Source organism: Artibeus jamaicensis, unplaced genomic scaffold (genome assembly GCF_021234435.1).
Source record: "Artibeus jamaicensis isolate MK-2021 breed Jamaican fruit bat unplaced genomic scaffold, CSHL_Jam_final contig_387, whole genome shotgun sequence".
NCBI lineage: Eukaryota > Metazoa > Chordata > Mammalia > Chiroptera > Phyllostomidae > Artibeus > Artibeus jamaicensis.
In genome coordinates, this window is record NW_026521812.1 from 46094664 (window position 1) to 46104431 (window position 9768).

General features: G+C 35.3%; 1 pseudogene; it reads right to left on the reverse strand.

Annotated features, from left to right (window-relative positions):
• Positions 1-6585: 6585 nt before the first annotated feature.
• Positions 6586-6814, reverse strand: LOC119047444 (NADH dehydrogenase [ubiquinone] 1 alpha subcomplex subunit 3-like; annotated as a pseudogene).
• Between the last annotated feature and the right edge of the window lie 2954 nt (positions 6815-9768).

Here is a 9768-nt window from a genome sequence, read left to right on the forward strand (position 1 = left end):
TAGGGGAAAGTAATTTACATTATGGAAGCAATCATTTAATCACTGCAATTAGCCAAATTATTACCTATTCAGCTAATTGTCTTTTAATGATATAATTTAAAAAATTAAACATTGTGTTATTCTAGCCAATGACAAATTCTTATTTCATAATTTCCCAATGAAAAGTATAATTTACTATACTGTACAGTATAATTTTCTACAGAAATTAAGTTTCATTTTATTCTTAATTATAGGCTATATCTTCCCTCAACTATCATGACCTGTACATCCAATGAGAGAACTTGGCCTTTCAGGAAAAATGTAGCTGTGGAGGCTAAAACAAAAACAGTCAAGTTTTTTTCAGATATTAAGAAAGTGCTGGCTTTCTGTACATAAACATGATACCATCAACCTAGCAGTGCTTCTCAACTAACTGCATATTAGAATCCTGTGTGGATCTTAAAACAAACAAACAAAAAACCTTCTTGCCCAGGGTTCACCCTTAGAAATTCTGATTTCATTGGCCTGAAGTGTGCCCATCATGCTTTAAAGATCTCCCCAGGAGATCCTAGTACACAGCCAGGGTTGAGCACCACAGAAAAGGTAATTTAAGCCTGTGCTGTCTTGAGTGGCAGTTTTGTTTTGTTTTCAGGGGAGTTGCTGGTAGACGGAGTCAAGAAGCATTGTGGTGGGCATCAGGAAGCCCAAAAATCTAGTGTTATAAGAATGGACACAGGAGACCCAGACAGCCAACATCACTGTAGGCTTGTAACTTAGAGAATGAGGAGTTCGCAGTGATAGAATGTTGAGACTTAAGCTAACAAGGCCAAGATTCTAGATAGCCACACTCAATTGGCAGGTGTGCTGGTATCATTTGTCAGGGGCTTGCAAAACAGTCAAGAATTTGAGCAGCTTATTTATCTGCCTTGGGACTGTGCACCTGGGTCTTAAAGCAAAAGGTAAATGAGTTAGGGGCTTTTTATAAAATGTTGAGCCACAGTAAATTTTTGAGTAGAAGCAAAAGCCATAGCTAAGACACTGTGATTTCACTCACTATATTCATTAAAGTGTGCAAATTCACACTTGACACTTACAAGACCCTAAGTAATGTGCTTCCATTATCAAAAAGTTGAATGACGAGTGGTTTCAGTTCCAGGGGCTCACAGTCCAGTGATATTCTGTACTTTCTGACGTTACCTAGAGAAAGAATGGAAGAGCCTTGGCTACACAGGTTCAGGCCTCAATGAGAGAGCAAACGTGGCTGGGAGGGAGTCTGCAGCCACTGACAATGTTTATATCAAGGAATTCCAAGGACCTTGATATTTTATATACGATAAACAGTTAACAAACCCAGACAGTCCAAAAATGGTGTGAAAACTGAGCACAGAGCTCAAAGGGAGGCACACACAAGTTTGTTCTTTTTAAACAACTTTATTGAGGCGTAATTGACACAATTAACTGCAGGTTTTGTAAGTATACAGTTTGAGGCTTGATATTTCTATGAAATCAGGAACACATTCAGGATAAAGAACACATCTATCACTTTCAAATGTTTCCTCCACGAAAAATAGACAAAGACATGGAGGCTAAATAATGCGTTACTAAAGCATGAATGGGTTAACAATGAGATCAAGGAAGAAATCAAAAGGCACCTTGAACAAATTAAAATAACAACATAATTCAAAACTATTGGACACTGCAAAAAATTCATAGCATTATAGGCCTACCTCAAGAAACAACAACAAAAAAATCTCAAATAATCTAACTTTACAATTAAAGGAACTAGAAAAAGAACAAAAATGAAGCCAAAACTGAGTAAAAGAAAGGGAATAATAAAAGAAGAGAACAGATATAAGCAAAATAGAGCCTAAAAAAATGCAAAAGATCAAATGAAATAAGAGTTGGTTCTCTGAAAAGATGAAATATTGAAAAGCCTTTAACCCAACTCATCCATAAAAAAAAGAGGTCCTAAATAAGTAAAATCAGAAATGAAAGAGAAGTAACAACTGACACCAAAGAAATACAAAGCATTGTGAAAACCATATGCCAACAAGTTACACTATCTGGATAAAATAGATAAACTTAGAGAAATACACACACTTCCAAAGTTGAATCAGGAAGAATCAGAATATCTGAATACACAGGTTACAACTAATAACACCGAAGCAGAAATGTAAAAAAAAAAAAGCAAAAAACCCTCCCAACAAAACAGAAGTCCTAAACAGGATGGCTTAGCAGACTCCCGAGCTCATTTTACAAGGCCAGCAGTAACCTAATTCCAAAACCAGATAAAGAATCTACAAAGAAAGAAAATTGCATGCCAATTTCCTTGATGAACATAGATGCTAAAATTCTCAACAAAATACTAGAAACCAAATTCAGTGATACCTTAAAAAGATCATATACCATAATCAAATGGGATTTATTTTGGGAATGCAAGGCTGGTACAATACCTGCAAATCAATAAACATGATACACCACATAAACAAAATTAAGAATAAAAACCATGTGATCATCATATCAATAGAAGCAGAAAAAGTATCTGATAAAATCTACTACTGATTTATGATAAAAAAAATCTCAGCAAAGTGGGAATAGAAGGAATATACTTCAATGTAATATAGGCCATATATGACAAACCCACAGGCAACATTATACTTATTGGACAAAAATTAAAAGCATTTTCCTTGTGATCAGAACAAAACAGGGATATCTACTTTCACTACTCTTATTCAACATAGTACTAGAAGTCCTAGCCACAGCAATCAGACAAGAAGAAATAAAAGGCATCTAAATTAGAAAGAAGTAAAACTGTCAGTATTTGCAAATGACATAATATTGTATATAGAGAACTGATGAATGAATTCAGTAAAGTAGCAGGATACAAAATAAATATCCAGCAATCAATTGCATTTCTAAATACCAATAATAAACTATCAGAAAGGGAAACTAAAAAAACAATCCCAGGTGGAAGCAAGGGAAGGAGGTGGGTTTGACTGAGGTGGGGGAAGGGGTGGGGGAAAATGCAGACAACTGTAATTGAACAACAATTAAATAGTTAAAAAAACGAAAAGTAAAACAATCCCATTTACAATTGCATAAATAAAATAAAATAAAATAAAATACTTAGGAATAAATTTAACCAAGGATGTTAAAGACCTATAGTGAGAAAATTATAAAACACTGAAGAAAAAAATGATACCAGTTAGTAGAAGCATATACTGTGTTCATGAACTGGAAGAATTAACATCATTAAAATATTCATAGTGCCCAAAGCAATCTATAGGCTCAACACAAGTCCTATCAATATACTAATGGCATTTTTCACACAACTAGAACAAAAATTCCAAAAATTTTTATGGAACCACAAAAGACACTGGGTAGGAACAGCAATATTGAGAAAGAAAAACAAAAGTTGGAGAAATAATGCTACCTGATATCTAACTATACTACAAGACCATAGTTATCATCAAAACAGCATGGTACTGGCATAAAAACAGACATATAGGTCAATGGAAAAGAATACTGAGCTCAGAAATAAATGCATATCTTTATCAATATGACAAAGGAGGCATGAACATAGAGTGGGGTAAAGACAGTCTCCTCCATGAAGGGTGTTGGGAACATTGGAGAGATACGTGCAAAAAAAAATTAGACCACCTTCTTACACCATACACAAGAATAAACTTAAAACAGATTAAAGACTAAATGTTACACTTGAAACCATAAAAATCCTAGAAGAAAACATAGACAGTAAAATATGGGACATTGCTCATAGCAATATTTTTTTCTGATATATCTCCATGGGGAAGGGAGACAAAAGAAAAAATTTAAAGAATAGGACTACATTGAATTAAAAAGGTTTTGCACAGCCAAGGGAACAATCAACAGACAATTGAATGGGAGAATATATTTGCTAAAAATATATATGATAAGGGGTTAATATCCAAAATTTATTTAAAAACTATTATAAAACTCAACACAAATAAACAAACAAACAATCCAATTAAAAATGAGCAAAGGACCTGAACGGACACTTCTTTAAAGAGGACATACAGATGGCCAATAGACACATAAAAGGTGCTCAATGGCACTAATCATCAGAGAAATTCTAATTAAAACCACAATGAGATATCACCTCACACCTGTCAGAATGACTATCATCAGTACATTAACAAACAAAAAATGCTGGTGAGGATGTGGAGAAAGGAGAACACTTTTCCACTGTTGGTGGGAATACAGATTGGTGCAGCCACTGTAGAAAGAAGTATGGAGAAACCTCAAAAAATTAAAAATGAATCTGCCTTTTGACCTAGTGATCCAACTGCTGGAAATATAGCCAAAGAAACCCAAAACACTAATTTGAAAGAATATATGCACCCCTACATTCATTGCAGCCTTATTTACAACACCCAAGATTTGGAAGCAGCCCAAGTACCCATCAGTAGATGAGTGGATAAAAAAGCTGTGGCACATTTACACAATAAAATACTACTCAGCTGTAAAAAAAAAAGAAAATCTTACCTCTGGTACAATATAGATGAATCTGGAGAGTATTATGCTAAGTGAAATAAGTCAGATAGATAAAGACAAATACCATATGGTTTTACTTACAGGTGAAATCTAATGAACAAAATAAACTAACAAACAAAATAGAAACAAACTTACAGATACAGAGAATAGACTGACAGCTGTCACAGAACATGGCTGTTGGAGAGATGGATAAAAAAGGTGAAGAGATTAAGCAAAATTTAAAAAAAAAACTCACAGACACAGGATCCAGACAATACTATGGTAATTACCGGGGGGAAGGAGGGTGAGGGGATACAGAAGAGGGTAAAGAGGGGATAAGAAGAAGTTTCCTCTTGCACCTTTGTAATGTTAATTCTTCCCTCTATACGTCCCTCCATTCTGAAGCAACCACTTACTGGCTTCCTATGACTAGATTAGTTTGCACTTTTTAGAATTTCATGTAAATGAAATCATACAGTATGTATGTACTCTTTTTTGTCTGAGTTTTTCAATCAGCATGATTACCTGGGGGGAGACACAAAAAAGCTATTTATTTATATAAAATTGTGTATTTATTTTTACAGGTTTAAACTTTGGTCACCTTCAAAGTACTCTACATTTGATGCAATACACCTATTGGGATGTTTTTTCCACTGCTCAAAAACAGTTTTTGAACTTGTCAATTTTGATGATTTTTTATTCTTTTATTGATTCTGCCATTTTTTGTTTCACCCCTTCCACATTGGCAAAATGTTTCCCTTTGAAGACTTTTTTCATCTGGGAAACAAAAAGGTCATTGAGAATAAGATCAGATGAATAGGGATGGTGTGGTACAGGGGTCATACCATATTTTGGTCAAAACTGCTGAACACTCTGCCCAATGTGGGCAGGTGTGCTCATAAGTCAACTATCATAAAATGGCCAGACGCACTGAAAGAGCCTTCAAAAAAAATGTCACTGAAGCCAAATGCAGCCTCTCACAACAACACCAGCTGGAACACTGATACAGGTAGATTCCTAAAACACTCACCTAACAGGCTTCTCTTTATAGGACAGGGAAAGCCTGTCCTATAAGGGGCCCACCCTCCAGAAGATAATTCCAAGGTTTTTTTTGGGGGGAGGGCCTTGTATTTGAAGATTCAACAATATTAATGAGTGAATCAAAAATTCACTCCTGTTTATTGCTGAATAGTAGTTCATTGTATGTGCAGACCATGATTTGTTTATACAGTTGCCTATTGGTGGATATTTTGGATATTACAAATGAAGCTGCTATGAATATTCATGTACATGTCTGTCTTTTATCTTGGATATATAAGCAGAAAATATCTATCTGTGGTAGGTGTAAGTTTATTTCATGTGCTTAGTAGCCACCACCTATCTTCTTTGGTGAAATGACTGTTCAACTTTTTTATTTGTCTCTTTTAATTAAGTTGTGGTTTTATTTACTATTTAGTTTTGACAGTTCTACATAATACTCTGGTCACAAGTCATTTGTCAGGAATATTATTTACAAATATTTTCTCCCAGCTGCTGAATTACCTTTTTATTTTCTTAATGGTGTCTTTTAAAGATCAGAAGGTTTTAATTTTGATGAAGTCTAATTTATGAAATTTTTATTTTATGGGTCATATTTTGATGTCAGACCACACTTTCGATTACTATCACTTCAAAGTGTAATCAGGTGGTATTAGGCTCCTACCATGGTTCTGTTTAAAAATTGTTTTGGCAATTCTAGGTCCTTTGCATTTATTTGAAATTGTTATTTCCTTAACATAGATGTTTAGTTGTATAAATTTTCCTCTTAAATATTACTTTAAATCTCACAAAATTTTATGTGTTACTGTTTTCAATCAGTTCCCAAAACTTTCTCATGTTTGTTTTAATTTCTTCAGCCTGTACATTACTGATGCCAGGCAATATCTGTAGATTTTACACTCATTTATTTATGATTTTCAATTTAATTCCATTGTAGTCAGAGAACATACTTTGTATGATCTGAATACTTCTAAATGTATTGAAACTTTTTTTCGATTTTCACATTTTTATTGGGGGTCATAGGTGAGGGGATGTCCTTCAGGTCAGTGGAGGTGTTCACAGTTTCTTCAGTCACTCCAGGCTTGGGCCCTAGGGGACCTGGGGGGACGGCACATCGGGCATGTTTTCATCATCTCAGATGGGCACTGGGTATTTTTAGGGAGTGACCTGTTGATCATGGCAGCATATCTGGTGTGGGGGAGAGGCCCCTGATGGTGAAGGATCTGACCAGCACCGGCTCCTTGGCCCAGGCATTCTTGAGGAAGGCAGCGAGTCTCCTGGCCATCTTGGTCTCAGCTGTGGCGGCAGTTGAAAATTTTTTCTTTCCCAGAATATGATCTACCTTAATAAATGTTCTGTGTGCCACTTGAAAAGAATATATATTCTGCCTTTGTTGGATGCACTAGTCAATGAATTTCTCTACATAATTGTTCATTTATTATTACTTTTATAGCTGAGACCAGTTATAAAAACTTCTAAAGATTTTTGTGTCATCTTTTAGGAAAATAATTTTTTTCTTATAGTTTTCTTTGAATAAATTGTTTGTTTTGCAATTTTTCATGCTGACCAAGCATTATTCTTAGCTTCTAAACAATGTGCTAAACAATGGGTTGGCATCAGAGAGCTAGACACTAGCCCACACAGAGTTTGGATTTACTGGGCTCTCTAATCTGGAAGAATATTACTAATTCTTAGTTCTATGTACTTATAAACATAGACTCAGTAATAATTTATTGACATGACTTTGAGGCCATGTTTGTCAGTATATTAAAAATCAAGATTGCAGTAACATCCAGAATTGGGAGCAATATTAATGATGCAGAATGAATAAACTTGCTTTAATATATTATAATGTATTTACAAAAATGTGTATTATACAGTCATTAAAATTGTTCTAAATACTCTTCTAAGAGCTTTACATGAATTATGTCACTCAATCATAACAATCTTACCTTGTGACATAAGCCTATTATTTTCTTCATTTTACAGATGAAAAAACTGAAACAGAAAGTCTACAGAGGGGACTTAAGATTCAAGCAGTCCAACTCCAGAGCAATACATATCCTTATCCACCATTCTATGTACCCTAATATTTCATTATGTAGAAAAAATTAGAGATATTTTAAGCAAAATATTATGAAACAGTTCATTTAATATTATCCTATGCTTATTAAAACATGCACACAAAAAAGGGTAGAGAGTGCATTCAATTTATGTAGCATGTTATGTGTAAGTGACACAATTGTAGGTGGTTTTAATTTTCTTCTTTGTGATTTTTTTTGTATTTTGTCTAACAAAGAATGTGTGTTTTACAATCAGAGAATATTTTTAAAGTATTTTAAAGAAAACCCCTATGTTACATAAGTTCATCAATTTTGAAATGAGTTATTAGCAGGTGCCAAATTCATTCATTCCTAAACTTATTCTTTACACAACTAAAAAAGACTACAAATATCTGAAGATAATCAAATTCTCTAACCTTATTCCAAACCACAAATTCATAATCAGGAAAGCCAGGTTTTATGCAAATTATTTGTCTGTCAGGTGTGATTTTCAAAGCTGCAATCAGAATCTACAAACACACATTAAAAGACACATCCCATCTAATGCTAGGGTATCCCCCACATTCCACCTCAGGGCTCACTATCCCTTTAGCTGTCCAGGCCTAACTGTGATGAAGATGAAAAGACCAGAGTTCATCTTATGAATACAGCCTCCCCTTTCTCTTTCTTTTCCTCATACTGATGGCCAAGGGGTGGGGCAGAGCCCTGATGGGTTTTGGGAATGGCCCTTCTCTGTAGTTGGAGTAGACTAGGCTAGGAGCTCATTCAAACATGGAATCTCTCCTGTTCCACCCTCTTGTGTTTCCTCCATGACAGACTGCTACTAAGTGCCCATCACCAAGGCTTCACCCTCCCCACAATATTGGTAATTTACTAAGGATTCTAAATTTTGGTACAAAACTCCACTTCTGAATCATTAGAAAGATCACATTCTCTGATACCTTAGAAACCTTCAGTCCTTACTTAGCACAGTTACTTTCTAGATTGAGACTGGATACAAACACTTTCACAGTCTTGTCCTTGAAATACTTGTAACTTTTCCTAAAAAATTATTGGCCCAAATGCAATCATTTCATTTTTCTGATGGAGAAGGTCTGTCTTATTTTTAACAAATGACCACTTTCACAGCCAATTATATAGTCCTCTTTCTGACTCAATTTATTTTCTTTCTCTGAATTTTTTAACGAGAAATAATTTCTTAAATGCTTCATTTTGAAATTTGAGGCTGCTATTTCTGTCTTTTCATTTCTTTTCTTCTAAATTCAACATTATTTTTCCAAAATAAAGATACTAGTGGTTATAGGAATCACTTATTATGCAAATTATTTTCTATATTATTGTTTGGTGATAGTTTTTCATCTATTTTCAAACATCACAAAACAAACTTGGGACTTTTTTTGCACACAAATATCATTATCATATAGCATGAAACTGGAAACATGAGAGTGGAAGGATATGGTTTGTTTCCAAAAAATAACACTATAGATCAAAATTATACAAAAAGCTGGAAACAGAAAGAACATCATAGTACGCTCTAAAAAAATCAGAAGGACTTGTCAAGATGGAGGCATAGGTGAACACTCTTTGACTCCTCACACAATCATAGAAAGAATTACAACTAGACCTCAAAACAAGTAACACCCAGAACCATCAGAAAATCGAGCTGTATGAAAATCTGACAACTAAGGTTTTAAAGAAGCCACATTCATCCAGACAGGTAGAAGGGATGGAGAGTTGCAGATACATGGCGTGGTACAGAGAGGCTGTGGCAGTGGAATGGGCAGTCCTATGTTCACATGTGGTGGATAAAAATCTGGAGGAGAACCTTGGGAGCGAGCAATCCCAGCCCCAGACCAGACCACACAGCTCAGGGATCCAGCACCAGGAAGATAAATCCCCATAACTTCTGGCTGTAAAAGTCAATGGGGGTTGGGGCAACAGAAGAAACTGCCGGATTTTCAGGAGACTCCATTTAAAGAGCCTGAACAGACTTAGAATGAATGCCGACCCACCCCTTTAGAATTTAGTACCAAGAGCAGGAAGGGCACCAGTCATCTACTGGAAGTAAGTGAAGTAACTGGAAACAGGGTGAGGGCGGGGCAAACATCTGAAAGCCAGGTGGTGGCACTGTCTTCTCTCTGAACCCTCTCCCACACAGAGCCATAAAGCTATGAAG